Here is a 23,738-nt window from a genome sequence, read left to right as displayed (position 1 = left end):
CAGAATCAGCCCCGCTCGTTCAATTTTCTGAGAAAGAAACACAATAGATAGGCTTTGGCATTTTTCCCCATCTCTACCACAGGCTTGTGAGCCCCCCTCCCAAACCTCTTGGCCATCCAGCCTCTTTTCCCTGCTCCACAGAGACGGGCTGTGGCTTGCTGCCATCCGGAGAGCACAGCTCTATCCGCACTGGGCTTTGGTGCATTGCCTTCGTCCTGACAGGTGGCAGGAAGGATAGAAAGAAGCCAGCAAGGCAGGAAATATTACAAACTAATCGAGTCAGCAGCTTAGAGAATCTGTCGATTCGTGCTTTTTTTTATCTTTTAAATTATTTTATTTTATTAATCCTGCCTTGACAAAAAAAAAAAAAAAGAAAGAAAAAAAAAAAGAGCTAGATGAAAGAAAAAAATAAATTGGACCTTGAGTTTATTTACTCCAGTACTATCACTGATCATTCTCACCCTTAAATCACCCTGCTACTGTGCAGCAGGGCTTTCCAACATCAATATTAATGCTCCTTGCTCCTGGCAGTGGCTAGTGGAGGTGGCATTTCATAATTCAGATGCAAAATTAAAAGGCAAATATGTGAGAGAACAAGTAGAGCAACTATATTTGCCTGGTCTGATGACTAAAGACCCCTTGGTGAATTTTCTGTCTCCCATTAGCAAAGGGTTAGGAATCAGGTGTGATGTAAGAACTGACTCCCATACAGAGGGAGAGTATGGATTTGAAAACTAAATGCCAGTCAAATACCTGAATCAGAGTTATCTAGACTCAGCAAGGACTAAACACAGCCATGGTATGTCCATGGGTTAATGATGGGCAGTCCTGGGTTAACGATTGGACTTGATGATCTTAAAGGTATTTTCAACCCTAAATGACTCTTTGATTCCATGATTCTGTGTCCATGGTATTTTGACACTGGTTGCTGCAGGATATGGCCAGCACGGAAGAAATTACTACTGTGGGGTATGATGGAAGTGGCAAATCTATATCAATTAAGGTGGCCTTACATATAAAACCCCCCAAACTATCACATTCCTCCAAATGCAAGATGCTTGCCTAAAAAACATGACCTCTTTAAAAAAAACCCCAAATTGTAACTTTTCTTTTCCTCTCTCTCCCATCCTTTTCATATAAATCTCCTTTGTCCACCTTTTCACCTAGAAGGACTAGAAACTTCCTTTGAAAAGGAAATAGCAGTATGTTGGATTTTCATGCGATAGCATGTCACCAGGAGCTGTGGATTTTAAAAAAATATACCAGCTACAACAACATTCTTGAAAAAAAAGCCCTAAAATTGGCAACATTATGAGTCACAGGGGCAGAAATATGAAGCACCCACTCAAACGTATATTTCCGCACGTTGTCCCACAAAGCCCCCCCCCCCATTATTTGGAGGGGGACACTAATCCAGCTCTGAAAGCAGCATAACTGCCCTGGCGTGGCACAGCCCTAGCATGGCTAACCGTGCGTGTTTCAGAGGCTAGTGCTGCTTGAGACACCAGCAGGGCAGATCTGTGGGGTTGGGGCAGAGCTGGATGTGGGGAGCCCTGGGCTGGGAGGACAGAGGGGTCTGGGCATTGCAGCAGATGAGCATCAGCTCTAGGTTGCATGTGCAAGCCAAGGCAGAGCACCAGAACACTCTGCAGCTCACAATCGAGGGGTGCTGCCAGAGAGATACAGGGGGGGCAAGGATGCTGCAGGGAGGTATAATAATGTCTTGCAGAGGAAGTTCTGTAAAACACCATTTCACATGGAGCAATATTTGGATACCTGAGTCTAATCATGGAGTTAACAGCCCTTATTTGCACAACCTTACATACACACAGAGTGGTGCATAGGATACAAATCAAACTTCTGTCTCGTTACACCCAGGATCCAGGCTATTAGGATACAGCAAGCAGCAGACCAGCCAGGATCATACAATGGAAAACATTTAATCTTCCAGCTCTGTATATAGTACCAAGAGACGTGTTTTGCACCAAAAGACTTCCTCCCCTTTCATCATTTTCTGTTTCTGCCCTTGCTGTCAGTGCAGTCTGGCCCAAGAGAAGTGACTTTTAGTACTTGCTGATGCTTTGTTGTTTAATCAGATGGCCGCTGGAATCAAGGTTTGCTGGTTGAAGAGGCAGCTGAGCAGGGACTTTCAGAGAGCAGAAATGTCAGCCGACCTCTTGGGAGACATCTGTAATCCATCTGGAGCTTCTTCAGACACTCTTAATTATTGTTTTGTATTTTAAATGGCCAGGGGAAAAGGGGGTGCCTTTACAATAAATAGATGAATGAAAACATCGGGATTAGATGAATATATCTGTTAGGCATCTGACAACCCATCTATCTGAATTCCACCTAGTACTTAGCACACAGACCTTGTTTTCCTAGAAAAACTTCTATGATACAGGCAGAGAAACATCTCCAGATTGCATTCTGCTCGTAGTTTCTTGCTTTTTGAAGGAAAAAAGAAGCAGGGTCAAATGCATTTAAAATTTGGCACAGATGTGAGTGAGTAGATGCAGATACTGAGTGAGAAATAGCAGAAATCTCTCCTCTTTCTTACCAGCCACATTTCCAGAAAGTACACAGTGCTCCTAACTTAATGGCATTTACTTTTTTTTCAAGCCTGTCACCCCCAACTGTTTCAATGCACCTCTGCCCAGCTTCAAATCATTCCTGTTATCTCAGTCCCTATGGAGCCTCTTCTCTGCTGCCACTTCTGTTGCAATGGTTGTGCAAAATGGGAAAAATGCCTTTCTAAAAATCAAACACACACCAAAGACCCTTGCAGGTCTGGTTTAGAGCAATATCGAAGTAAGGTGAAAAACAAGCCAACACAAAGGATCTCTCACTAAAACTTCAGAGTTGAAATTTCAGTTTAATTGAAAATGAAGAATGCAGCAACTGATGTCCCTCGAGCTAGAATCTCAGTGCTTCGGTTTCTACTGTAACGTAAACCTATGATGGAATGTCATTTGGTTGGGCCAGCAAATAAGAAGTGGCACTGGTCATGCAATCTGTGGCACTTCTCTTGCTAAAACCATTCTGGTCTTAGATTTCTGTGTATTTATCATCTACATTAAAGAGACCCTACTGCCCTAATAATTAAGCTAATCGTACTATCTTCTAATCAAAGCTGACAGTCCCCTTGAATGCTGCTTTTTAGCCACATTTCCCCTGCTAATTTTACAAATGCAAGCAGTTTGCTTTTATGAAAGTGAGTGAAAAGAACACTGGAAAAATTATTCAGAGTGTCTCTGTGATACAGAGAGGCATTATGATTCCTGCAGTACAAATGAGAGCTGAGGCACAGAGGCTCCACGAGTTACCAAGGGATGTACAAAAACTCTGTGGCTGCACTGGCCTCGTCTTAGCCACTAGAATGTATGTTCCCCACTTCTGGCTTTGTGTAGGTATCGGGTCACTGGGCATGCTTGTCTTCCTAATCAAACAGAGAGGCAGAAGCCCCTACTTCCTCACTTATTAAAGAGCTCTGAGCATTTTCTCAAAGACTGCAGTTGTAAGATGGGTCTTGTGGCCCAGTTCTAACTCCCTGCATTACACGTTTACCTCTCTATTTTCTTTGACCCCATTCCCTTTCCACACCCGTGGGAAGATGCGGTTTCAAATGGACCTTTATTTCTGCTGCTCGCTAGCGAGGAAGAGCAGTGAAGAATATCACTTCAGATAGCAGACAGGACCAAACAAAATGCCATCCAAAATGGTACCCACTTGAAAGCACGGCCAGGAGAACTTAATTAACGGAATATGAATTCAGGCTTTTAGCTCTAACCAACGGGTATCAGGGACATGAATTTCAACGCCACAAAAGTCCATGCCTAGTTTTACATAGTGCTGCCCTCTGCAAAACAGCAATCACAGGAGGAACTGGGCTCAATTGTGGTCCATGCAAAGAATCCCCCATGAACAGTCAGGCTCCCGAAAAGCTTTGAGAGAGGACAGCCAGTGAGTTCATCTCTTTACAACCCAGTGGCTCAAAGAGACATCTCTGCCTTCAGTCTGCAGTCAGATGTACCGCAACGTTTCCCTTTGTGAAACAGAATAGACGCCTCCAAAGACAGCGAGCATTGTCCATGCAGGCATAAAGCAATATTTGGACATACTGAATGGCTTCCTAAGATGAGAAAAACTGCTGAAGAAACACTAAATTATGACAGATGGGAGCCCTAGAAATGCAACTACCCCCAAACTGGAAAATGAAAAGCCGGCACAAAGGGCAGGCATAACAATAGAATTTAGGCATAACGAAATACACGCCATTTAATGCAGAGTGCACTGAAGCTTCGATCCATAAGTCAAAATCCTAGCCATTAAATAGCCTCATTTAAAAAGTTTTAAAGCAATTAAAATAAATTAGAAACTTCACAGGAGGACAAAATCACTGAAAAGGATAAGAAGCATTCTATGCCAGGCACCGCTTCTGACAGTGGCATGCCCACGAGGCCAGATTTTTATTTGAGAAGAGCTCGGGGCCAGATTTTCAAGGGCTCTGCACCAATAATTAGGGACAGATTTTTCCAAACTGCTCAGCTTCCATTATCCAAATAAAGGCCAGATATACCAAAGTGCTCAGGGCCCAGCAATTCCTACTGTGACAGTTACAGCCACAACATGGGCAGCTTTTGCAGAAACGTGACCATTTATTTCACCGTCTGCCTAAGGAGGAAGTGGTCTGTTTAAAGGCCATCCAGTTTTTCCACTGGCATGTTGGAAGTGGTTGATTTTTAAGTCCTGCTAACGGTGAGAAGGCCCCACCTTCACCAAGTCTGTGACAGCGTGGTCTTAAAACACAAGTGGAACAAGCCCTGCTGATGTTGCTGTATTTTCCCTAATTCCTGCTGAAGAGACATCTACTATTGACCTCCATATGAAGCACTTCAGAAGCAAACTTGTAAAATTATAATGCTGCCTCCAGCCATTTTGCCGAGCTATATATGTAATTTGTGGCCCACCAGAATAGGAGCCTTTCTCAGAAACAGAAAAATCCCTTAGCAGTGCTGCTAATAGAACAGAGAGCACATCAGCATCTTTTCAGTTAAGCTGGTAATAACTCAGCTGGGAAGCAAAAAATAATCCTGGTGTCACCCTACAGCCAGACCACAGCCCACCCGGCTTGAAAACTGCAGGGAGTTTGTTTCCCCTCAGATTATCCTGAAATGGATGTTGCAATACTTCTGTTGCCAAACTCGCCTGGATCAGGGCTGCTGTACACGCAGGAGGTGGCACAGAGGAGCAGTACTTTACCAAACCAAACCCTGTCCCTCAGCAGCACTTATTTGCTCACACTCAAACACAAAATTTCAGAGGAAAACTTTCAACAGAAAGGTGGGATTCTTTCCGTCTAAAGTAACTACTGTTCCTTCTGGAAGCACACATTGGCATACTTCTTCAGCGGCTTCCATGTCTCTCTGTGCACTCTCAAACACCTGTGAGATGGAACAACACTGTCAGAATACTGCACACCTGCTTATACCTCACACCGTACCTGCACAAAAGAGTTAGTGACCAGTGCCTCAATACAGACCACTCCACTGCAATGATGCTGTGATAGAAGACTAAAAGAGAGGTTCTAGCTCTTAGGAAGTGTTGGGCACCTTTCAAACAGTGAGAGTACCCAGCAGTCTGTTGCCAAGCTCTTGAATCCTCAATGGAGATACCATGGGAGCAGTGAGGTGCCTCAGGCTAGCTCCAACCGGGAAAGAAAAGCTGCTGCAGTACACCACAGTGCACACGGAACAGGAGACTTTCATGAGAAAACCACAATTACAAGGCAGGATTATGGGAAAAGTTTGGGCTGAAGCCCATGCATGGTTGTTAAGATGCACGCAGAAGCCCAGGCTCCTGAAAAGGTCAATTTTGGACAATATGCAGTGTTCACAGCTACGTTTTCTCTAGCCAAATAATGTGAGCTATGGGAAGTATTCTCATTAGCAACTAAACAATTTAGAAGCCTTCATCACACTTACTTTCAATTAGACCTGAGGTCCTACATACCTAAAACAGTGTAATGAGACAGGAACATCTCAGTTACTTAAATGCTCTCTGACATTTCGGTTTTTCTTTTGTGTCTGTGTTCTAACACTCATTTAAAACAACCATAAAGAATGGGGAGCAAACAGTACTCTCTTTTTTTCCCTGATACTTACTCCCTCCATGCCCTTTTTTACCAATGGGAAATTAAAATCCCCTGCCAGTACACCACCATTGAAATATCTCACAATTACTGTTGGACAACTCAAACTGGGTAACTCTGGACATGGGAGGGCAAGAACATACATATCCCAGGGCTCCTAGTTCACCAGTGGTTCAGTGGTAGCTAGGTGTCATTTCTGTCTAATCGCACATTTGATGACCTGCACCAACAGGATTTGATAGCGACTCATTTAATACCTTACAGAGAGAAATACAGGGCACTGAAGAAATTGCTGCCAAAAATCTCAGAAAAGACAAAGCTGGACCTGTAAATACATTTTTACTTGTAGAACTGGCTCCAGGAATTTTGACTTTAGTAACATCAAAGTGGGGCACTAAAGAAGGATGCACACCATTGCTACCCCTCATGGTACGAAGTGGAGTAGCTTGTATTCACTTTGTGAATCCCTTTGTAGCCACCATTCATTTGGCTGGAGCCAGCAAATAAGAAGTGGCAGTGGTCATGCAATCTGTGGCTAAAACCATTCTGGGCTTAGATCCCTATTCTAAGCCCATGGAGAATGAGATCTCGCCCTGGAATGAAATGTTTCCAGTTCTATACTATACAGTATACTACAGCATAGAAAGAAGCACTGTGGAACTATATTGTTGAACCCAGGTTAAAAAAAAAAAATAAAATTGTGTTGTTCAGGCTTGAAAGAAAATATTTTCTTCTGCATTCCCACCTTCACCTATTCTATCTGCATCAGGAGTCCCTAATTTCTTTCACTGCAGAGCAGCAAGCAGGTGCATAGCAGGATGTGTATTAGACCACACCCTCCTTCCTTTATGCTGCTTGTTCCCTATGGGGGCAAGATAATTACATCCACCCTAAGAAAAACATCAATATTTTATTTTTAATGAGTTGGGCAGACCCAATTATCTCAGTAGGCTGTTAATAAGTGAAATTGTGAAGTACGGCCGCAGCTTTGATGGAAACAGAGTCATCTCTGAAATGGGAATTTCTGACACAAGGAGTATTAAATAGATGCCAGACTGCTGAAATGGGAAGTTAGTCAGAGAAAAACTGTTTAAGAAAGAAAATCTGCCTAAGTAGCATCTTTCAGTATTCAAAGATAATAAGGCAAACCCCAAAGAATCATCACATTGGCTTAAAAACCATAACTCCTGAAATAATAAAAAGTATTGGGGTTTTCAGTGCCCTGCTGATTCTTTGTGTTTTGTGTTTCAGATCACCAAGTTTTACTCCCCCCAAATACTGATAAGAAATTACTTTATTATTATTATAATTTCATAGAAGTAAACACTCATGAAAACATCACAGAAAGTAAGCTTTAAGATAAAACAAACAAAAAACTCTAGGACAACACTTGCCACATGGCGGATTGAACCGCATATTGGCAAGGAAAGGACATTTTTCCCGTCACTGTTTCAAGAAGTTTGGTTCAGGAAGCACATTAATCTCTTGCCATTCCCTCCCCTCTCTTCCTGCCTCCTCAGAATATGCCCTTTTCATTCATAGACTAAAAAGCAGACAGAATAGGACCAAATCTCAAAAGATCAATGGATGAATTTTCACAAACACTCAGGACTTACTAACCACATTGATAACAATGGCAACTGTAGAGATAATTCAAAATCTGATGGAAAAAATACAAACATGTCTCCTCCCTCAAGCTTTTGCATGCAACTGAACTCTCCCAGTGCAGAAAGTGTAGCAACAGACTCAGAATCCAAATTTTATTTTCCTATTTAAGCTGAATTCCAGTTCCGAAATGGAAGGGAGAGAGCTTCTCTTTTAAGCTATATATTATATATTAATCATCAAAGGAGATATATAACCGTTTGTTTCCTCCTGAATCTCAGCAACTACATTCTTTTCATAAACCAGAGAACCAGATTTACAAATCCAGCTTCTCCCTCAGATTGCCATGAGATTACTTAGTTTTTCAGATTTCAGATGACAGGATTTAGATTTTTTGGAACAGGATAATCATAAATATACAAAGAGTGTTGTGCTCTACCCCCCAGTAATGCCAATGCCCACCGCAGAAAAGCACCAACTACAAGTGTACTTGGCAGATGCGCTAGTGAGCTGAACGGTATTTGTTGTCTAGTCCATAAATGAAGAGAATACAAATATGTTGACAAGTACCAGTCAAGGCACACATGAGCCTTGAACTCTTATCCATGCAAAGTGGTTCCTCTCTCTGCCTCTTCCAGTCATTTCACTGGGATCAGTGGTGCTGTTAGTGGAATAAAGCTAGTCTTTGGGAATCAGGGTATTCAACTCAACCTCCAAAAGAACCGCTGCACCTAAGAGAAAATCAGCCTCTGGTTCTATATCTAACACACCAGCTTCGTTTTATCGTTCCTTTTTTCCTTTAATACTTCTGATAAATGTGGAGCAATTCTAAATCTGGTTCTGTAGCTATGGCCCTCATCAAATGAAATGCATGTATTAGTGTAATCATTTTTACTGACATCTCAGACACTCAGCTGTATGACCTTGCAGTTCATTTTAAAGGGCAAGAGCAGAATTAGCATCCTCAGCCAGCTCAGTTCAATAAACATAAACCATATAATAAAAAAGAAAATGAAAAAAAAAAAGTTTTCAAACTTTTAACTCCCCTAATCAGTTGTGTTCTACCAGAAGCTGTCCTTCTTAAGACTTTTTTTCTGCCTTGACTGTCCATCCCAATCATAGAAAATCAGACATTTAATTCCAGAAAGATGCAAAGGCACAATACAGACTTTGATCCAAAGCTGTTTCTTCTTGTTGGACTCCAAAAATCGTTTTCAGGCTTCCAAAGACTTTTTGCCAGCGCTGATTAGAAGCCACACTGGCTGACATAGTAATTGCTCTATAATCATATCTTCAGTACCCTGACCTGGTTTATGCATACAATCTATATTCTAATAGCAGTCAACAGGTCACCAGTTAATAAAAATACCATTAACGTCCCCCTGTGACTAAGAAATGGAGATATTCATCTCACTAGGCCAGTGGTGGGCCAATATAATTTCTGTGGCTGTTAGTGTAATTAACTCTGCCAGCGTGTGGATCTCCCTGGAGGACAATGGAAGCACAGAATGACCTTGCTGAGAATTCTCACTGGTGGTATTGTGGTGGGCACAAAGATTTGCAGGGGTTTAGGTCAGAGGAGAGTGAGTACTTCCCACAGCCTGACCTCTCAAAAAAAAAAAGAAAAAAAAAAAAAAAAAAAGCAGCTCATAGTTTCTAGGATCCTGTGGAGCAGACCTGGCTTCATCTGTAAAATGGAGGCAGGGATGGCCACGGCTCAGACAGCCAGGACTGGCATCCTGCGCTCCACCATTTAGCGGTGTCCAAAGGGCAGGCAGTGAGAGAGAAAGGGAGCAGCAAGGGGCATCAGGCAGGCAGGAAAGCACTGGGGGGAGAGAGAGGATTAATTTATGAATGGAGAGGCAGTGTTTCCATTTTTCCATTCAGCCTAAACGTCATCCATATAAATGCAGTTTGTGTAGCTCGTGCTACAGCCATTACATATAGGTCAGAGGAGTACTGCAAAATTTCACAGGTTTGCCAGATACGGTCTAGAGGTCTGTGTTACCATCTAAACACCTAACTGAGGCACATATTGTATGTGCGAGCAGAAAGCTCTGGGTATACCGGGAGGCACAAGATGCCTAAAGTAGAACTTTTTTTTTTTTTTTTTAATAGGTCTGTGTAAAGACATACCACCTCCCATCCCATCCCAGAAACCAATGTAAGGATACATGCCAAAGAAACAGAGAATGCAAGAGTACAAAAAAATAAATTCCTGAGAGAAACTTGGGCTTGCAAGTCAAAGCAGCAGATACTGTCCCCATACAGTGAGTTATGCATATTCTCAGATTCTAGGTTTGTTTTGAAATTCTATATGCTGTTTCACAGTTTTTCTGTCTGCCACAGCCTGAGTCCCAGGAAAATCCATCACAATGAGAAGACCCAGGCTGACACCCACCCACCCATCTGCAAAGCAGGCTGAACCGCAGTCTCATACATCTTTACATGCAGAAATCACTCAAATGGAAACAGTTCAAGACCTAGCAGAACTCGTTTCACACAGTAGTCTTGTTCCAAGATCAAAGTCAGTTCCCAGCAAATAAATGTCCTGTGTTTAACTACTGTAACACACCTCCTCCAAATCATCTCAGATCCAGATCATTGCTCTGCCCGCACAGACACATTTATGTCCTGCTCCACCTACGCATGTTCACCTGGACCCATGCCCAGGAGACACGAATGACCCTCCCCCTCCTCAATTTAGCATCTTTTTACCAGAAGTCCTCTTGTCCTCTGGTTCCTTTTCCCCTTTACTTGAACAGCACCACGGCACACATTTGGAGACTTCAACAGTTGTTTTATCACCAGATGAAAAGACAGGACCAAGAGAGAGCTGCTGACTGGATTTGTTCCACCAGCTGACACAGACCACCACAGACAGGCACTTTAAAGACAGCATGTCACTGTCAGATGAGACTTGCCAGTGTTTCAAAACATCTCGGTCTCCAGGGGCCTGTAAAAGCTCTGATGCTGTACCACAGACTAGATTCTTTTTGACCTGTGTTAAGCCCATTATGTTGGTAATGTTGACAGCACTGGACAAAACCAGTACATAGCAAAAAGAAGTCCAAAACATTTCTTCTTTTCCTCCTGAGCTGTCCATATGATCTGGGAGCTTAGTGAGTTAGTGTATTAAAACCTAAGCAAATTCACTACCAGATTCACACAACAATTTGCAAATATTAAGGATCCAGTTTGACAGTAACTGGCAACGAATTTCAGTTCACAGGTGATAAAAAGAAGGCTCTGCTGCTACAGTTTGGGGTAAAATAGAGCATACTGTACTCAGTCATGAGTGATTGGATGCTGCCTGCCAATGCAAGCAGTCCTTCATTCTCAGGAACATTACACTTGGCTTAATGACTTGATGAGGATCCATGCAATCAAATCCATGCAGCGGTAGATTCAACTACACCCATCCATGGCAGAGCACTAGGAACCAGACAGTGACAGGGGGAGAAGGCGGCTAGGCACTCTCAGGAGAAAACAGCAACAGTAAAAGCCACTGGATCAGGATGAATTTTTCACATCAGTTCCCAGAACAACAGACAAGAAATAGAAATTCTACGCAGCATAGTTTATAACTGCATTATCCACTGACTGCATGCAATATGTCTTTATATACCAAATAGCTAACAAGATTAAGGAAATGCAATCTACATAGCTGATAAATAACCCAGCTAGAATCCACTTTCAAAGACAATCAGGCACCGGCTTTATTATAAATTAAGAAAAATTGCAAACACACAGAAGAAGTATGCGGGACATAGAGGAATCACTTAGCATTCGAGGCAGAAGATCAGAGAAAGAACAGAATGTGAAAGCAAAGAAGAATGCCAGAGAAGGAGGAGAAAAAGTAAATTAATTGGTGGGAAATATGGGAAGCTAGGGAATGAAGTGGGAAGGCTCAGTAGCCTGCATGCTCTCATTCTTTTTGTAACCAAATCTGGAAGCATTTTTGGATGCAGCCTTAGGGTCTTACTATGGCATATAAATGTACACATTTTTTCCAAGCCATTTCATGAGTTTCTTATCTGACCTCTCAGCATGGCAATTAAAATCTGCCCACACTACTGCTTTTTCACAGCCCTGCCTCCTGTTTGCTTTGCTTGCAGGGTACAGCATCATTAGATATAAGAATCATCATCCACTGGGCTACCTAATGATGTTCGTTTCAGTGCATTTGAGAGAATCTGGAAGATCTCTTCTATAGCCTCAGCAAGAGACTGGACAGCTCAGAGGATGTGCAGTCTCGGATGGCGCAGTGCAGAATTTGAAAGGGAAAAAAACCAAGCGAAACAGGATACATGAACACCAGATGTCAGCTCAGTTCACTAAAAAAGGTTACTATCACAGATAATGTCAGCTGACTATATCACATATGGATACAAACTATTATGCCAACTACCTTCCTGCAGGTTACAGATGGGGATAAAGGGCTTCCTGCAGGCCCTAAGATTCCCCCAGAACCTGGTAATTGGACTCTTTGGGGAACTGAGTTCAGAAACAGCAAACCCAACCACAGATCCAATTCAGGAAGACCACAACAGAAATAGAAAAAGTCTGGCTGAAAGGGATAAAAGCAAAAAATAAAAACTGAACACCCATAAAAAGGTGCTGAAGGTAGTCTAACAATATCCCAGTACCAGGAACCTTTTGGCATTTTTTTTCCCCCACTGTGGTTAATGTAACTAAAAAAGAGATGAAACACAAGTGTAAGAATGTGTCTAATAGAATTCCATCAGTAAGGGCAATCCAGCTCCTACAGCAGGAAATAATGGACCTGAAAAGCATTTCTTCCCTATGATTTTCAGTTTCGTGGCATGTTGACAGACATGGTCCAAGTACAGGACACTGTAATTGCATTTTATTTGGCTAAGCCAAATAAACCCAGCTGCAACCTGTGCTAAGTCCCACTGAAGCCTATGTGTGAGACTAGGACAACTACAAAAACCTGTTGATCCTACAGAAACGATGGACCCAGTGAAGATTAAAAAGCCAGAGGCAAGAATATTCCCCTGAAGTAAGTCAGCACAAGAAGCAGCAGACTTGCCCAGAAGGGAGGCACTCAACCTCAAGAGAAAATCTCTTATGTTATTTGACATTATCATCTACTGTAAGTATCATTTTATGTTCAGGAAGCACTTTAGAGACATACTGCCCTAAAACACATATGAGAGCTTTGCATTTCCCACAGTCCAGCAGCTCTCAGGTGATATATACAGGTACGTAAATCTTCAGGTTTTCTAAGGCACAGAAACCAGATGATAGTTTCCTTTCCCTTCCAACAGGATTTTCTCCGCCCTCTGAACGTGCTCATTTTCCTTCCTCTCTCTTTACTAGAGGGGCTTTTCGTATACGAAAACATGCTCAATGATAGGCATGTGCTTAGATGTTGAATTGCTTTTCTGACCATAAGGCATTAAACATTTGATGGAGAAGATCCAAAGCATCTCCCAGCTCAGGAGAGCTGCTCCAACTCAGGACAATGAACAGGCATGGCCCACGTTTTCAGCTTCCTGTGTTGTCTCTACTCTAGTTCTTAAAAAAGGAGAGATATATCTCCTCCAGCAAGCAGAGACGAGCCAGGATCTATTATGATTACTATATAAAAGAAAAGTGGTGAACACTTCTTTTTCTCCCTTGAAGCTTTGTAACTGTCTTCATAAAAAAAAAAAAAAAAAAAAAAAAAAAAAAGAATAAGGATGCAAATATACTTTTGGATTTGCTGCCTGCCTTTAGAAAGATGTTTGTTTTCCAGCAAAATCTGCTCTACTTCAAAACCACTCTAAATAAAAGTAATAGATGAGAAATTTGTCATAAATATATTTAATGTATGTGCTTATATCACTTTGCTCCACTGGGAAACAAACAAGCACCACATCAGCACAAAAGCATATCATTTAGTACCATGCTTATTATGGACTATATAGTATATACAGCAGAACTGAACTAGAGGCGAAGTCAACAATCTGAAGCTAATAAAACAATAAATAATAATAATAAATAAAAGCTGTCAGAGAGGAGAAAGACCCATCATCTCCACCAGCACGTCCATTTTTGCAAGCACAGGACTGCTCCCTGCAATTTCTGACCTACAGAGTTTTAAATATCTCAAACAATAGCATTCCCAGCACTTCCCTTGAGAAGCTCAATTCATTTCACTGCCAAGGAGCTTTGCCCCAAGTGTCATTGTGAATTTTCTTTTGCTTGGTTGTCACTATGTTCTCAAAACAATCCCCCACTGGGTGAATCAGAAGTCAGCCAGAGGAAGAGGAATTTAGAAAACCTTGTCCAGGGAGCTCCTTGCACTTGATGTGGCAAGCTATGAAATGTGATGGTATGGATTTCTGCAGTGTCCAAATATCTTAAGAATGTCCGAAGGCAAAAAGTGTAACAAAGGTCACAATGCTTTTGGGCTAATATTTAAGCTGTTCTTCTAGAAAGTATCTACCAACCCTCTGAGGACACCCACAGAAGGACTGGAAACAACAGGAGCAAGAAGTGGCAGTCAACAGGATGCAGGACACGGCATGCAAGCGGCACTATGGCATCAAGAGGACTGTTGCCACCTGGGACTGAGAGCCCCAGGCTGAGGCAGACAGTGGGTGTGTTTCTGGCTGTCTGTGGGTTATGGCTGAATGCAAGTAACAGATTCACAGCTGGAAGTATAGGGGGACCCCTTAGCAATCATTGGCACATCTGTTTCACAGGTTATGATGTTACCATCTCAGAGTGCTGTGTCTTCCTCCTCTTTGGAGAAGCCAGAGACATCCCAGTATGGCATCTGCCAGAGTGCCTTAGAACCGTTCATAAACACTTTATGCACTTACCTAGAAGAGGAGAAAATAACACACAAAGATAAGCATGTTACAGCAGACAGAGCTCCCACCAGCAGCTACACTACCTTTACTCAGCCCCCTACCTCCCTGTCATGCTGTAGGCTGAGAAGGATCCTTCGTGCTTTCACTGCAAGGGTGGCAGCCTAGACAGCACCATCCTTTCTGGGCTCTGCACAAGGCAGTTACACTGAATATTCAGCGACTTACACTCTCCCCTGAGGCTTTTGCTCTCCATGGTTCACCGCTGATGCAAGCGGCAGCCAAAGAAGAAATGACAGGTGCCTGACATTCACCTCTTCCTTCTGCTGCTCCCTCTTCCTTCCAGTGCTTTCTACTTTGATCTGCTACCATTCACCACTTCCTCTCCCTGTATCTACAGCTGGTTCACAGTCAGATTTCATCCCTTCCCAACATTACTCTTTTTGAGCAAATCACGTTTGGGCATGACTTCTAGCTCAATTTCCTTATATGCTTTCTTTGAGTTTGGCATTCCTCTCTCAGCTGCCAGCACCCAACACCCTGTCCCTAACTGCGACCGGCAGCCCTCTGTGATAAGGCCCTGTTCCTCTTTCCCAATCTTTTCCATTTAAGCAAAAGAGCCTTTTCCAAAGCTGGCTCCTCAGCTGACTAAGCCCTTGCAGCCACCAAACAGCTGACTAGAAAGGAGTCCCTGAAAACATTTTTCATTTCTCCAAATCTAATTGTCAGATACTCTGATCTGTTCCCCACTCTTTCTCTCTGGATCTAGATTTCCAGTATAGACAGAATGCAGATGGTGGGGAAATTAATCCAACACTTAAAAGTTTTCTTCTAGGTAATATTATGTCTCATGCTGCCAGCCACAGAAGTGTTACAGCAACAGTTCCTCATGCCAGGAAAAAACATGGCCTAGCTCTCGTTTCTCCTCCCTGCCATCATACACGCACACACGCCGCAGGGCTGGAAATGCGTTAATCAGATGATGCTCCATAAAGTATGCCAGTTTCTGTATAAACAACATTAAATATGATAATTTCCTCCCTTCTTCTTTTTGAGCTGTTGCATTCACATTCCCTCTCAGTCACATCTACTTTGGAAGGGAAAACAACTGCAAGAAATCTTGGATAATGTAGTTATGCTAATTTACTGAAAAAAAAACCTATAAAAGTCAAAGAATACTCATGGATGTAGGAGCCCTGCAAATAATGTAGTTCATTTTCCTTTCCCACATGTCCTATTCTTCGTTGATCAGTAAAAAGTGACCTGCTGCCAAACTCTTTCTGAAAACTAGTGCCGATCGTATCTCTTATATGTATAAAAGATTTGGGAATAAGATCAGTAAGTTCACTCTCCTGTTATTTGTGAAGCTCTTATTATTCATGAAAATGTTCACAAATCCCCAAAGCCTCATGCATTTTAGCACAGATCAAGTGTCTGAAGATTAGTTCTGGAAAGTGCATAATTCACTTTCTATTTTTTTAAAGTTTTTGCCATCCACTCATACCACACAGATCACAGCATGCTTCTTAGGCAGCAAGTGCCACAGCACAAAGCTAAGGAGTTGCAAAATGCTCTGAGAAAGCAAAGAAACAGTCAAAGCTATAAGGCCTAGAAGCAGCCAAAGGTCCAAGAAAAGTAGTATTATTTGGAAAAGAAAATCTAGTGACAAAACATTTGCTGAATAGGAAGCGTATTGATTTTGTAATAAACTTTAGACCACTAAGTCTGCCAGTGTAAGTCAGTGTACCTGTGTCAACAGTATTTTGAATTATGCCAGATGAAGGCCTGAACCTTCCACTGCATTTGCAGCTTCACTGAGAATCTCTGCCTACAGTGATATTCGGTGTAAATGTTGCTCATCTTTCTCTGGATGCCAAGGCCAAGCAAAAAGCTGGATTGAAGGTCCTTAGGGCTCTGCAAACCTTGGAGGGCTTTGGGATACGCCCCCCCCCCCCCCCCCCCCGCTGGTTACTAACAGAGCTCAGATTTTGCTTTTCAACAAGGTGTAGAGAAGAGCCTGCTCTCATTCCCACATCTGTTCACCTACAGCACAAAGGCAATGCTAGCATGCTGCTGAGATGAACCTCAGTAGGACGTGATTACTAGTGATGAACGTCACGAGCCTCAACTCTGATGATAAACTAGAATTTCAGTGAGATTAATGCCCATCTTCACTGAGTTAGCAAAACCAAGCTAGCAACGTGGTCTTCCTCCCACACTTCCAGAGCTGCTTGCTGGGCTGGAAATAAGATGAGAAGGAAAACTTGGAACTCACAAAAGCACAAATAGGCAAAATCTTCCTAAATGCTTTGTCTGATATGGGCCAGAATCTCCAAATACTGAAAAGAACAACCACACTGGAGTCACCATGGTTTGGGATTAAATCCCTTTGTCACTTCCAGTTGAGCACTCTGCTTATGCCTAGTGGAAGACATGAAAGACTTCAGATGTTTGTGTTCCCTCTGCTGCTTATCTGTAGTCTTTTACAGGACCAGATAGCTGAGGAAACCTGACTGCTTGAAACTGAGACCCCCAGTCCCATATGACCTTGATCCACAGCTACAGTAAGTCACAGAAGCACACAAAAATTATCCTCCATCTGTCTTATCCGTTTGTATAATTCAGGTCTCCTTCTGTTTGCCAGAGAGAAAGAAATTTTTTCTTGGGCTTTAATAGACTTGTGCTGTAGGATCCCATTCTGCCTAATGCCTACTGATGAAAGAAGTGTTGATGGAGAACTGCTCTTCAGGAAGCTTCAGACAGACACACAATGTCAATCACATGGGAATCATTCAGACACTATGGAGCCATTGTGACTGCATTATTGCAAGTCAGCTCTCTATTATCTTGGATAATAGGCAGGGAAGATAACAGGGATGCTCTACAGGACAAGCTAAAAATGGATAATTTGAGTAAGTGGATCATCCTAGGGACTGTGGGGCCAGCACAGTCCAGTGCCTCCATAAAAAACTATCTGAGTCCAAGGGAGTTTATTAACTAGGCTGCGGAACCAGGTGTGCTACTGCATCTAGTATCTAGTGATTGCATGCAATCGTCTGGCTGTCAGAGGTGCCCACACAGCAGGGCGATTATACAAGCCGCTGTCTTTCACTGTGTCCTTAGCTCACCATTCTTGCCCTACTCCGTGAGGAAAAACCTTTCCCTGTAAGAGGTTAAATGGGGGAAATTAATTCCAGGTTATCAAGCTTGGAAGGAAGTAAATAAAAATACACAAGGCAACTGTAGGTAGCAGACTCCCCATCATTACTGCTATTACCCTCTAAGATCTTTCTATTTGTCCTCACTGTCCTGTTCAGGCAGTGTACATGTGCATCACAGATGCTCTTCTCTGGTCTTGCTACAGCAAGGGCAGGTTGCAGCGGGCAGAAATTCCTTACTAGCTTTTAGGGGAAGGAAAGGTGGGAGATGAAATGCCATTTGCCTGGCGAAGTTCATAGCTATGGCACAACCTACAGCGGTTCAGTCCAGTCAGCCTCTACTGCACTGAGAAAGGAAACGGTTAAAAGAAACGAAAAGGCAAACTGCACTGTGCATGGAGTGAACGCAGCATCCCTGTCCCTTGTAAAAGCTTCCATACTCTGGCCCGAAATGACAGCAGCTGTTCAGTTTTTACTCTCCTGATTGGCAAAAATGTCTCTCCCAGCCTAGTTAATGCAGGTTCAGCAAAGAACCCAGCTGTTTCACCTCAGCCTCCTAGAGCTGAAGAAGAAACTCCATCCCACAGGGACATGCTGGGATCTGAGGACAGAGAATGTAGTCCTTATTCTAACAGCTGGTTTGGCTGTTGCAATTAGCTTTTTAGATCCTTCTGGAGGCTTACAGCAACAGCTGCAATAGTTTCCCAGATCAGTGGGTCTTGCCTGCGTATGGGGAGAATGAGCAGCAAATGATCAAAGCCAAGGGAATGCTTTTAGAAGCCTTGAAACATGGGCTGGCTCTGTTGTACTCTCTCTCCACTGATACACAGCACCAGACTATCTGCTGCACATGGTTCCCAGCGTGCTGACTTCTCACAGCCGCTCTCACACTCCACATCTATGTGCATTATCACACACGCCATCTCCCCACTACCTCTGAGGACAGGCTCAAATGTACCAGGCTGGTTATCACCACCTCAGTACTCCACACAAAGCCTGCAAGATCACATAGCCCTTCTGTGCTAACATCCTCTTGCTTTCCCTGCAATGTGTGCACAGTGCTACAAACTCTCCCTTCGCTATCACAGCTCTTACCAGCTCACACAGTTCTGTGCACAGGAACTCAGGTGCTTTCCATTAACACTCCCTCAGTAAAAAAAAAAAAAAAAAACTAAACCCAAAAAAAACCTGTCTATGATGCCACCGTTCCTCTGCCTCTCCAGGGTGTCCTATAACAGTATTTCATTATTTTACTCACAGACATCACGGCACAGCATACAAGGCAACCGGCGAAGAAGGAACATGCTGCGGTGCTGACACACAATCCATGCACAGTTTATCTTTCGGCAAGTCTTCCCTCTTTCATATATGATATAAAATGCATATCCCTCCATCATATAGTCCTCACATAAGTGAAATTACCTCTGTGTACTGTGAAATGCCTACCTCAGTAAGAACTAAAGAATCAGGGCCAATTTTTTGTGAGATGATCCATTATCTGATTGCCTTACTCGCTTTTCTTTTGAGCTGTCATGAAAGACTAGCTGAACAGACTGAAGTGACAAGAGTTACAAAACAGGAGCCAGGAGAGTTTTTAAAAAAATACAGATAATTCCAGAATAACCTCTGTTTTTTCAGGGGAACCTATAAGCTCACTGGCTGAAGGAATTCACAGAAAGGCTACAATCCCCTGATAGTAGTCAATCTAAAATTCATTTGACAGGTCTCATATAAACCAATTCCCAAATGCCCAAAGGGCACACTATCTACAACCACAGTCAGATTTCACTCACCTCCCTGGCTGACAGTCCCAGGAAAGACCAAGAAGCCAGATACCGGTCTCACCTCCTGGTGGTGAGGCTTCCAGTCTGTCCACACGGCACTGGCAAGCACTACTGCAGTGAAGGTTGTCTATGTGAAGCATACTTTACTTGGAGAAGGATTCGTGTAAGCATGTCTGATAGCAGGTGTCCTTCCCAAGCACATCTGCCCAGACCATCTCTGAGGAGTCTGAGGTGCTAAGATTGAGGGAGACCAGGATCTCTGGGCCCACAGAAAGAGATGGGGTGTTATTCATAGGCTGCAATGTTCATTGTAGTTGCTGGAAAAGGATTCACAGATTCACAGTTTCCCACTCCACGCTCTCCCTTACCTCTCTCCTCCACTGACTACAGTAATGAGCTCCGGGGGGACTTCTATGCTTGCCTTTGAAGTAGCATGTTTCTCTGAAGACATTTTGAATTTCTTTTCGTGTTTTGTTTGTTTTCTGGTTGCTCTGCCTGTCTCTCTGTTGAGGGGGTTGACAGCTGTTAGTGGGGCCACTACCACAACTCAGGAACACAGAATATGGAAAAACAAACAAACCAACCCTAAACCCCAAACCATGAACACCTTTGAAGGAAGAATACATATTCCCCATGGAGTGAGCTCCTCCCTCCCATCCAGGCCCTACCAAAGCCACCATGTGCAGCTGGAGGAGCTGAGAAAAACTGACAGACAGGCAGTACAATTTAGCTAAGGAAGATAGAAAGAAGTTATGCTGGACAACTTGGTCAGGCACGCTGGGACCTGAGTCATCCTTAAGCCAAGGCTGTTCCTTAGATGAGAAAAGAGACTTGAGTTTCTTATAGGACAAGTTCATTCTTTACCTGCTAATTGACTAAGGAGTAGAGGACCCAAACCCTCCTTCCTCAAGAGATCATAGAACAATGGCCCCAGGGAAAGGATGGTCAGTTGGGCACATCCCTTCCCTTCCAAACCATACTTGCAGACCTTTAAGCACAACAGGTAGTACAGAAACTAGAAGACGGACTCTACTAACAACTGGAGGTGTTGCCTCCAGACCCTAATTCAGTAAGGGAAAGAGTAAGCAATTTTGATTTCTCCTTAGTTTTACCTGTACCTAAAATAGAGATGGGACATGGGTACAGCAGAGATAGCACAGCTTTTCTTTATTTCCCTTCACCTGAAAATAAAAAAAAACCTCTCTGCCTTTCTTTAGAAGCTTGGAGGCTCTGTGCTCCTTCTTCCTTCATTTTGATGAGGCTATGCATGTTGTTACCTTCGAGTTTTGTGTGGTTTTGTTTGTTTGCTTGCTTATTTGTTTCAGCTACAGATACAGGCAAAATACCATTGACAATGGATCCTTTAGACTCAATTCCCATCCCTTTTAGAGAGCATTATTTTTTACTACCTTCTCTGCCTTCACCAGACATCTGCATCCAACCCTGCCCTGTTCTCTTATCCCCACTCTCCTCTAATTTAACACTGAATCCCCCGTCTTTTGTACCTGCGCTTCCCACAGCTTCTTTTCTCCCTCCTTCCCTTCATCATTGCAACCCAAGGAGCTGGACAGGGAGACTGAGACTCAGATCTTACTGGGGCCACTGGAGTGAAACACTAGCAGCTGTGGGGACTGAAATCACGCTGCTCAAGGTGCAGGAATGATTATAAGAACTGCAGTCTCTTGAAAGGCATTAGAGGGGAAGTGTCTGTGACAGCACCAGAGTGTAGTGTTGCTCATTGGTGAGAGAAAGGAAACAACTGCTTAGGAGAAATAGGGTGCCCTGGTCTGCCTGCCTGCTGTCTCCTTTTTTCTGACTCTTCTGCCCTTGGGACTTGCCAGAGAAGTAGAAGCAGCAAAAAAAGGATCTCCAGGGTGCGCAGAGCTCCACAGAGCTGGGAGCCAGCACTGAAACCCAGTGGAAGGGAGAAGGGGCAGCTGCTCCAGCCCTTGCTGCCACTGTTCTCTTATCCAGAAAAGGAGAGGGCAGAGGAAGAGAATCCATAAAGCTGCTGCTCCCAGTCACACACCTCACCAAGGTGAACCTTACCGTTAAAAACTGCTGCTTTACAAAATGTCTTTTATAGTAACTTATCAGTAGAGTGATGTCTACCCAAGCGTTTTCAATCAGGGGTGTGGCTGGATGATTCATTCTCTTAAAAATGGGAAAACAAACAAACCTCTTTCTGATTTCCAGAAGTGCTTGAAAGCACAAAAAGCAAGGTTTTACTCGGATCTCCATCCACAAAGAGTGTCAGAATATACTGATATATTCTGAGCCTTATTTTCAAAGGATAACATTAGCACCAGACTTCCCAAATGACATGCAGGCAGACCAGAGGAGCAGTATAAAAATACACATGTGCAAAAGCAGATCCCTGAAGCCAGGCAGCACAACGATAAAATAAGAGGTTTTCTAGTGTGCTGAGCACCCACCACTTTTCACTGAAATCACTGGGTAAAGCAGTAAGGATCTACCCTCATTATAAATAGTAGTAAAATCATTTGAGTAGTGATTTGATAGCAAAGGAGGTCATCAAGGTGATAATTAATTGCCTTTTACTGCAAAACCCATGAGCTGTGACGCTTTCTGCCTGCATCCCAGAAGCAGGTGTGAATATCCTACCTTCTACAGAGTGCCATTGAACCTCCTTTTAACTGCTCTGAAAACAGGGTGCCTGAGAAGCTGGAAGAATTTTGATAACAGGTCAGACGCACAGGTCGGCATTGCCTGCTGGCCTGTCACTGAGGAAGAAAGCCCAACCATCCCTGTCCATTATATGGAGAGAAAAGTCTGTGCTATTCCTCTTGGGGTCATAAAATCAAAACTCCCTGGTGTTCCTTGAAAATCTGTAGTCCTCTTGCAGAATGGTGTGAGTTATCATTTGATATTTATCTTGTAGTAGTTCCTAGAGGTCTCAAATCAAGATAGGGACCCTGCTGTGCTAGCTGCTCTACAAACATAAAGCTAGACTCGGTGCTTGTCCCTCAGAGCATAATTTTTGTCTTGACAGGCTATATATTTTTGCGCACAGGACTATTTCTTACTGGCCTAGAACATCTAATCATCAGGGGACTTAACTGGAAGCAGATTTAGGATCAAATATTAAGTAGGTACACAGTTTTAAGTGGTGAGCTTTAGGAATCTCAAAGCTATTTGTCAGACTAAATAAATACTAACCTTTTCACCTCAGAATCACTCCCCAACAAAAAAAAAAAACATAGCTCAGAATATTTGGGGCAATTTACACCTCTGATAACGTAAGAAAGATGGTTGTGGATATCTCTTTGTAAAGGCGGTGTGGTTTTAGCAGTCTGTTCTGTGCTGTTGAAACTTCCTGACCCTTGATGCCATGGAGGTGCTAGGTACGGTACCAAAACAAAGGCACAACTGCCCGTGCTGGAAAGCTTAAGCACCAGCTGCACCTGAACCGTGCTGAATCTAAAATACACACATATTCTAAAAAGGTGGTACATTTAAAAGGTTTCACTGGTTACGTAGGCTTATCAGAAAGCCAGGCAGGCAGCACCGGAAATCCCACAAGCTAACCTGTTCTCTTGAGACTTTCAGCCCAATTTTGCAAAATCGAGAGGTTTGGATTAGATTTGAATAATTAATCCAAATTTGTCGGTGCTTCATAGATGAATCAAACCTCCAACCCTTTTAAGGTTCGCCCTCAGTGCTAATAACCCTCTTTACTAAGCATTAGCATAAAGTAGAACAGTTTAATGATATAAGAAAATGCAAAAATTAGATTTATGCTGTCAAAACTTTTGTAACTGAAAATATTGTGGATTTTAATCAGTTGGATTCTTTCCAAAATGAAATGTGAAGATTTAAATAAATCTCAAGTAGGTTAAAAAAGTCCTTCGTGATTCCCACTAATATATTACCAAGGGTCTCTCTACAGAAGAAAGATTACAGTGTCACATGGGTGGGGACATAGTTGACTTCCTAAAATAAACAAACTCTCTCCTTTACATGCTGCAGAACTAGTCAATTTGGCTTAAGCTAAGTAAAAATGTCTGGACACTGCAGGCAAGGAAGAGCTGACGGCTAGCAAAATCAGCAAGAAGAGATCAGTGCTGCACTCATCTGGGGGTACCTGGCTGTGCAATGTGCATGCTGCTTTATGGTCCTAGTAGCCTAACACTGGCAATAAAGAAGAGGAACCAGTGAGCCACCCCAATGGGGTGCAAAAGCGGTGCAAACACAA

The 23,738-nt window shown here is 43.0% G+C and overlaps 1 protein-coding gene across 1 annotated transcript in view; it reads right to left on the bottom strand.

Moving 5' to 3' along the window:
• Positions 1–23,738, bottom strand: part of LSAMP (limbic system associated membrane protein) — a 1,038,741-nt gene that overhangs the window by 518,631 nt on the left and 496,372 nt on the right. The gene's annotated exons all lie outside the window — the stretch shown is intronic.

The sequence above is a fragment of the Falco punctatus genome (assembly GCF_963210335.1).
Source record: "Falco punctatus genome assembly, chromosome: 6".
In the NCBI taxonomy this organism is placed as follows: Eukaryota; Metazoa; Chordata; class Aves; order Falconiformes; family Falconidae; genus Falco; species Falco punctatus.
Note: the sequence above shows the minus strand (reverse complement) of the source record. Positions and strands in the feature narration are given on the sequence as shown.